A 7,900-nucleotide genomic window follows, 5' to 3' on the forward strand; every position below is an offset into this window, starting at 1 on the left:
GGGTAGACAGCTAAGGGCAAGGTTTCACTTGCACAAATATAGAGGAAGTGGTTGTCTGTGAAATTTTGGGAGTTCAAATTCCACAAGCAAATCATTGACTGTGAAGAGAAAAGCATGATCCACTTACATAAGAGGGAAAGGCTCTCATCCCAGCAGTCTGGAACAACCTCCTTCCTCAGCATCATTGTCCTGACACGGCTGAGGGCTGTCCAGTCCAGCTGTGTGGGCTTCCCCTATATAAGTGTCTGAGGGGGAGTGGCATGGCACCTTCTTTGGTGAAAATGTTATCTCATAATTATGCCAGACCTGCTTAAGTCTGCCACTTTGAATACCAAAAATGTGTTGCTTCTTTGGGCATTTGAAAGATGTCCAGAATTTCAAAGGATGTGCTTCTGGGGAAGTGTGAAAAAAAAGGATCTTTGAGGGAGAAAAGTAAAATGTAGATAATTGTATTTGGAAGGAATTATGATTGTAAAATGCATTAAGGGGAGAAGTGATGGGCTTCTCACATTCCTTATTCAAGGGGAAGAGGACACTGAGAGGCAACTTTTCATCCAGAACAGTAACTGCAGTGACATGAAGCCATGGGACATGTCACCTGTGTTTTTCTGCTTAAAATAACTTTACCACAATCATTTGAGTATTTCAAGTATAATCATTTGTATCCATGAAGTATAATTTTATTTTAATGTTGTAGAGTTTGAATCCATCCAGCACAGTAAAGACAACAGCAACAGAAGTGGCTGCACACAGTGCTCATTCCTCCTAGGGCGCTGCTGGTCAGTTTCCCTTGGGACTGCCCCTCATGTTTTTTTTATTATTTATTTTAGAATCGGGCCAGGACCCTATGACCCAGTCACAACTTTTGCAACTTCTGTGACCTTGAGCTGGTCTGTGAGTATATATGAACTTCAGATTTCACAACTGTAGAAAGGAAGTTTAAAAAAAAATACTGTCCTCAAATAGTTGACAAGGAAAACTGCCTTTTATTGCTTGCTATGAGGACTCTGCCAATTTATTTGCTCAGAAGGGAATTATATGTCAGGGCAAGGCCACCTGCCTTAGAATGAATCTTATCTAAGTGCCCCATCCTGCACTAACTGAGAACATAATGATCACTCATGTGTGCAGCTACAACTTTGGTCAATTCACCTCCTGCCTGTGAACACCTCGGGTCCCAGCTGAATGTACATAGCATGCCAGAGACACTATTTCCAGTTGCAAACAACACTTTCAAAAAGAGATTTTGGTACATTTATTCATAATGAAGATATTTTCCTTTTCCTGTCAAGAGTCCATCAAGTCAATGCTGTAGTGACAGGATCCTCACTGTCATTAGGAGAGAAGACACTAGGGTAATGAAGATCAAAAGAGAAAGGGTGTGAGGACAAGGGCCAGGGAAATTCTGAGTCTGGTGAGCAGAAGGACCTAACATTCACTCCTGCCTCAGGAAGCAGAGAGGCCTTTGAAGCCAGTGCCTGAGTTGAGATCAATGAAAGACTGAGAAAATGGTGGGTGCAAGGAGTGCATCCCACTCTCCATCACACACTCTTGGGGGTGAGGAGTTTCCAGGCTTCTCACTGAGGCTGCAACTGCCAGAGGGCAGCAGGCCCGAGCCAGACCATGAAATATTTGTGTGCTGCTGCTCATTTTCAAGACTGGGAAACAGGTACAGAGATAAGTAGTGGGGAAGTGCAGGGGAGAAGTTCAAGGTCAGTATCTGTGAAGGGAAGCAGAACAGGACACAGAGAGACACTGACTGCTGTCCAGACACAGCTGAGGCCCCAGCTATGCTGGGAGAAACTCCTGGTGGTCACTGTGATTTGTCTCTCAGTAGAGAAGGTGGCCTTGCCCTTCTGTCCCATGAGGTGATTGACACAATGTGGCTCACCCCTAAGGGGGGACCCTAGCCTGCCCTGGTCATTTTACCTCAGCCAAGAAAAACACCTTGAGAGTCCTCATATAACAGCTGTCAGATACTAAGTTTCCAGTGTGGGGAGTGATGACCTTGCCCAAGTTCTTCTGACCTGAAGAGTCATGGAGGACACAGAGTCAGGCTCATTGCTCTGCAGTAGATGGGATCAATGGCAAGTTAGAAGGAAGGGGAGTCTGAGCTCTTCCTTCGGTTCAGTTCTGCAGCACACACAGAAGGCATCTAACAACCATGACTGGTCCTCCAGTGGAGACAGCCCTTGAGAGGTCTAGATCTAGCTCAGGGGCTGCGGAATTGCCCACATCCTGGCCTGTGGAGCTCATGAGAGCTGAGAGCAGCTCTTGCCTTTGTATAGGAAAGATGTCAAAGATATGTTGATGAAAAGCACACATTTTCTAGTCAGTGGGAGAAGAGATTAGAGGACAATGATGTGATAAAGCCATGCCCAGCATCTCTACATAGCTGAGTTCTTTGTGTACATCTGACTGATACAGGATAAGGAAGTAGGTCCTTTGAGAGAAAGCCTGGGAGACAACAAAGGCCTAGGCCTGGGTACTGTGGAGCCCTTGTTTCAGGAGACAGGTCCCCCTATCACTGATGAGCCTGACATTGAGGGTGGACTTGAAGCAGGAAACCAGCTAATGAACTGAGTGGTCTTTGCATGGTGGTGCCTGACATCAGTCTTCTACTCTCCATATTTGTATTGTTTTTTCTCAATCAAGCAATTACCCTGTCTTTGTCTAGCTTGTAGAGCTATAGGACAATACCACAGAATGGGTAAAATGCAAACTCAGATCAGTATTTTCTCACAGTTCTGGAGACTCTGATGTTCACGGTCATGCTGCTGCCTCTGGAAGAGCTCTGTGGCTACAATGTCACATGGCAGAAGTCAGGGGACAAGAAAACACCAACTTCCACTTTTATGACGTCAACAATCTTAGCACAGAAAATTCATAGCCTAGTCACACATCATGTCCCTGCTACAAATACTGTTAGAAGTGCAATTAAATTTCAACATGACTCGTGCAGGCAACAAATTTTCAAACCACTATCCTGGCTTGTTTGGACATCCCACCAAGCTAAGCACACTGGGAGGCTAAAGCAAGAGGATTGCAAGTTTGTGTGCAGCCTCAGTATCTTAGCAATTTAGACTGTTTCAAAACAAAAATGGACTGAGAATGTAGCTTTGTGTGAAGGCCCCTAGTGCTATCAACAAGCAGAACATAGCAAATCAGGTAGTGGCACACATGTCTATGCTAAGAGAGTCATGGTCTTCTGATGTATGCCCATTGATTAAAGGCCAACTTCTCACTTCATAACTCAGCTTCACCATGACTATAAAGTAAACAAGTACACAAGGTACTATGTGACCTCTACTATCACATAATTGTTTCATTCCACTTATTGTGGAGCTTGGGTTTCATAATACCTTTTTTACTGTCAATCTTGGCCACAGGGAACACTTATTGTAAACTGAAATTCACTTTTCCTGAGGTTCATGGTCACTTGGCTTGCATAATACACCAGTTCAAATTTGCCCATGTCTTTCGGAGTGTTCATAAAGGTGAGTCTTCACTGCTGTTTCATCCATTGTAGGTTTCTATAATGTCTAGGTTTATGTGTCATCTTGGCTCATCTATACTTCCCAACTATTTAGTATTCAGTATTTAATCAAATATTTATTTATATTTATTGCATAATCAAATACTAGATTAAGATTTTCTGTATCTATGATTTTTGTACCTATGATTAATATCAGCAGTCAGTTGAATTTAAGCAAAGCAGATAATTCATAAGTGAGTGGTTCTTATCCATCTATATACATACAAATAAGTGTGAAATAGATGACATGTGAATAGGAAGTAGGAAAAAGTTAAAATAATTCCCCAAAATACCTATTCTGTTGTTTTAAGAATATTTTAAAATGTATGTTAGTTTGCTTCATTTATACTACTAGTTTCTCTAGTTCATTGAAAAGAAGGTTTTGCTCTATTACCACTTTATTTCTTCTTTACAAGAGAGAATCTTCTTTATCTCTGAGTTACTTCTTTGAAGACGATTCAGAGTGTATTAACTACTGGTAATCTCTTATTATTTTATGATTAAATTTTGCTTTATTTTTCAAAATATAAAAAAGAAAAACAAGTTTTCTAGGACAGAAGAAATTTTTTCTCTCATCTGTACATTAAATCCTGCTTGGTTTCCCAACTCTGTGCTGCTGTACAGATTTAATCAGCTCACAGACGCCTGTGAGACAATTCCTTAACATAAAGTCCAACATATGCATTATTGACTGTGTTTACCTGAATACTCTCAAGAAATATGGTTCACATCTTAAATATCAAAGGGACATCCCAGAATTCCATTAGAATTAGCACTGAGAAACCTCACCTGAGGGTGAAATCCTACATCATGAAAAAATGAGTTGGTAAAAAACACTTCTTTTCCATTGGGCAGAGGCAAACACTGAGGATACCAGGATTTAAATCTCAGTGAGTCCTCAGCCCAGCACCCAGATGTGAGGACAGTAGTCCCCTCCAGCAAAGGGGAAGAGTTCTTCCTCACAATGAAGAAGGATCAAGTGGAATCACCCTCACAATGAAGAAGGAGCAAGTGGAATCATGCTGTCTGTGCTACCCTTCTCTCTCATTCCACATTCTGAGGTGCATTATTTGCCTATCACTGTCCTAGAAACACAGGGGACTTCCTCCCCTGTGACTCAGTCTTCTTTTAGTAACAGCACTCTTACAACATATTCTCACCTCTGATATTCTGACGTTTGCCTCCAGCCCTCAGACACCAATTTCTCTTTCCATGGTATTGACTTGGGTGGCTGATTTTTGTCCTGTGCTATTCCCAGTGTCAGTTGAAGAAATCGTATTTAAGCTCCAGAAAACTGCCCTTTTCCAGCCTCTGCAGCCTTCTGTCTCCCAACATCATGAGATTCTGACTGGTAGGATCGAACACTTACCATGCTCTTCATCTTTCTTTACCAACATACAGTTCCATAACTTTATGCTAAAGGGCAGCCCCCCCGCCCCCAGGATGACTCCCACTTAGATTCCTTAGGTTGAGTTCCTTCTCATTGCAGACTCTGAGGACAGGAACTTTATTCTAGTGAATCACCCAGGTAAAGCCATAAAGGAATAGGAAGCATTCAGAGAAAGAATTGATTCTGGAAAGAAGGCACATTTGTTATAGTTTAAATAAAAAATGGCCACCAAAATCTCAAGTGTTCAAACGTAGGGCTTTTGGAAGTTGATTGGGTTATGGGAGCATCATATTTGTTGGTGGATTAATCCATTCTGTGTTCACTGCTGAATGTACTGTTAGGAGTTGGGGCCTGATCAGAAAGGGTGGGTCACTGGGATTAAGATTGGATAGTTGTATTCTCCTTTGTTTCATCCTTCTCTCTATCTGCCTCCTCCACCTGTGGATCAGTCATCTTTTCTCTCCAATGCCCTTTTTCCATGCTATTTCTGAATCAGAATTAGCCTACTATAGACTGAATCCTATGAAATCATGAGCCCATCAAACTCCTCTTCCTTTGTTGTACTTATGGTAGATATCTTGTTCCATGAATGGGAAACCAATACAGAAAATTATGATATCAAAAGTTGGGTCACTGCTGTGACTATACCTAATTGTGTGCTTCAGAATCATTTGGAACTAATTTGCAAGAGGAGTTTGAAAAAATCCAGAGATGGCAGCTACAGAAATCTTAGAATGCTGAAGGCAGAGATTGATGGGAGATGCTAATGAGAGCTCAGAAGACCAAAATGGTAATATTAACAGGGACAGTAAAGGTCAAGCTTGGGAGGGTTCAGATGGGAAGGTGGACTACATTAAAAATCTGAGTTTCTGGGCCAGGGATTTAGCTCAGTGGTGCTGGTGCCTGCCTTCCAAACCCAAGGTCCTGAGTTCAATCCCCAGTACCAAAAAAGCAAAAAAACCCAACAAATACTGAGCTTCTTACCTCATGGTCCTTGCTATCAATGAATATCATGAGGTTAACAATGGAAATTGCTCAAACCACTCAGTTTTATGCATGTGTAAATTTGTATGTCTGTGTGTGTGTGTATGTGTGTGTGTGAATTAGGAAATATCATTCCTATGCTTTATATGGTTAACCAGTTGATAAAAAAGATTTCATTGATAAAAATGCTTAGGAAAGTAAGTTTTCCAGGCCACTAAATTTCTAAATACATAACTAAGGAACAATACTTGTCACACCTGTTACCTCTCACATTAGTACTCTGTAACTCATTGAAACTGTTGTAATCTTGGACTGTATGTTTGTAATATATTTTAAGTTATTTTTTGAAATAAAAAACTTTTCACATTTTATTGAAATTTATAGTGGGCACACTGTAATAAATTATTATTAGTGTACATTAAGTTAGAAGAAACCCACCCAAAAGGATGTCACTTGGTCTAGACAGAGAAATTGATACTTAGAAGTGCCCGTGTATCATCACTCAGGCACAGTGAATTGAGGTGCTGGCTGCAGAGCTCTTCTGCTCAACAAACCCCACTTCACAACCATGGAAGAGGAAAAGGACAAAGGAGCCTGCCAAACACAGCCACTTGATAACCATGGCTCTGGTCACAATGTTAGGTAATGTGGCCAAGAGGTGTTAAGTTGTCATTAAGGTGAAAGATAGAAATAAAGTTGCAAATCAGTGAATTCAGTTTTTTCCTTTTCTTCACTTCCACTTAAACAGTGCTTGCAACAAAGTCACAAACATAATAAAATCTCTAAAACATTCTTTGATTATATATTTTTCTCTTTATTATCATTGGTCATTAAATAATTTATCTAGGCATTAAATGTTTGGGAAGTATTTACTTCCTGTGGATTTATTTTCAAGAAAATACAAACAGAAATTCAAAGAATTTATTTCATGGGTACATGCTTACATAAATTTTGTAGACTTTGTTTTGAATAAAGTCTGATGAGCACAATGTGTCTCGGGGTCTACCCAGGATATTTATCTTGATATCCTTCCTGGTGGATTTCCTAAAGCCTTGCTTTCTCTACCAATGTTCATCATCTCAGCATCTGCCTCAGGGCCCCTAGGAACTCCTTGTTCCTCAGGCTGTAGATAAAAGGGTTCACAAGGGGTGTGATGATGTGTAAAACACTGACACCACATTATCCTGGGCAGGGTCATGCAAGGAGTGAGGCCACATGTACGTGGAGATACCTGTTGTGTAGAAGAGGCTGGCCACAATCAGGTGGGAGGAACACATGGAAAGAGATTTGCTCTGTTCTTTGCCTGAGCCCACCTGGAATGCAACAGTGAGAACCAAGCATAGGAAGCTAGGATGGCCAGGAAAGGCAGCAGCAGGATAATAAGTCCACTCAAAAGGATGGCATACTCATACTGGGATGTGTCCTGATGTACTAAAGGCAGTAGAGAAGGAACTTCACAGAAAAAGTGGTTAACAACCCTAGGCCCACAGAAAGGAAGCTGAAAAACATACAGTGTGTATATTAAGGAGTTGACAGCACTGCTGGACCAGGTACATATGAGCAGGGAGCAGCAGATCTTCTTGCTCATGAGTACTTGATAATGCTAAGGATGGCAGATGGCTGTGTAATGATTGTATGACAGGAAGCCCAAGAAAATGGCTTCAGATCCATCAAGGCTCAGGAATACAAATATCTGAATCTCACAGCCCCAGAATGTAATGAGGTTGGTATTTGTCAGGAAGTTGGTTGGCATCTTGGGCACAGTGGTGGAGATGTACATCATGTCGATGAGGGAGAGCTTGCTGAGCAGGAAGTACATGGGTGTGTGGAGCCTGCCATCCAATGGGATGAGGTGGACTAGGGTGACATTCCCCAGCACAGCCACCATGAAGAGAATGGGAATGGCAACAGAGGAAAGCATTCATTCTGCCATATTGGAAAAGACCAACAATCATAAAATCTGTCCCAGAACTTTGGTTTCTTGTTTTCAT

At 41.5% G+C, this 7,900-nt stretch overlaps 1 pseudogene; it reads right to left on the reverse strand.

The window, feature by feature from the left end:
* Positions 1-6,983: 6,983 nt before the first annotated feature.
* On the reverse strand, positions 6,984-7,900 carry LOC101709687 (olfactory receptor 2AK2-like; annotated as a pseudogene).

This window comes from Heterocephalus glaber, unplaced genomic scaffold (genome assembly GCF_053883595.1).
Source record: "Heterocephalus glaber isolate CG9 unplaced genomic scaffold, H.glaber_assembly_v1.0 deba00001673, whole genome shotgun sequence".
NCBI lineage: Eukaryota > Metazoa > Chordata > Mammalia > Rodentia > Bathyergidae > Heterocephalus > Heterocephalus glaber.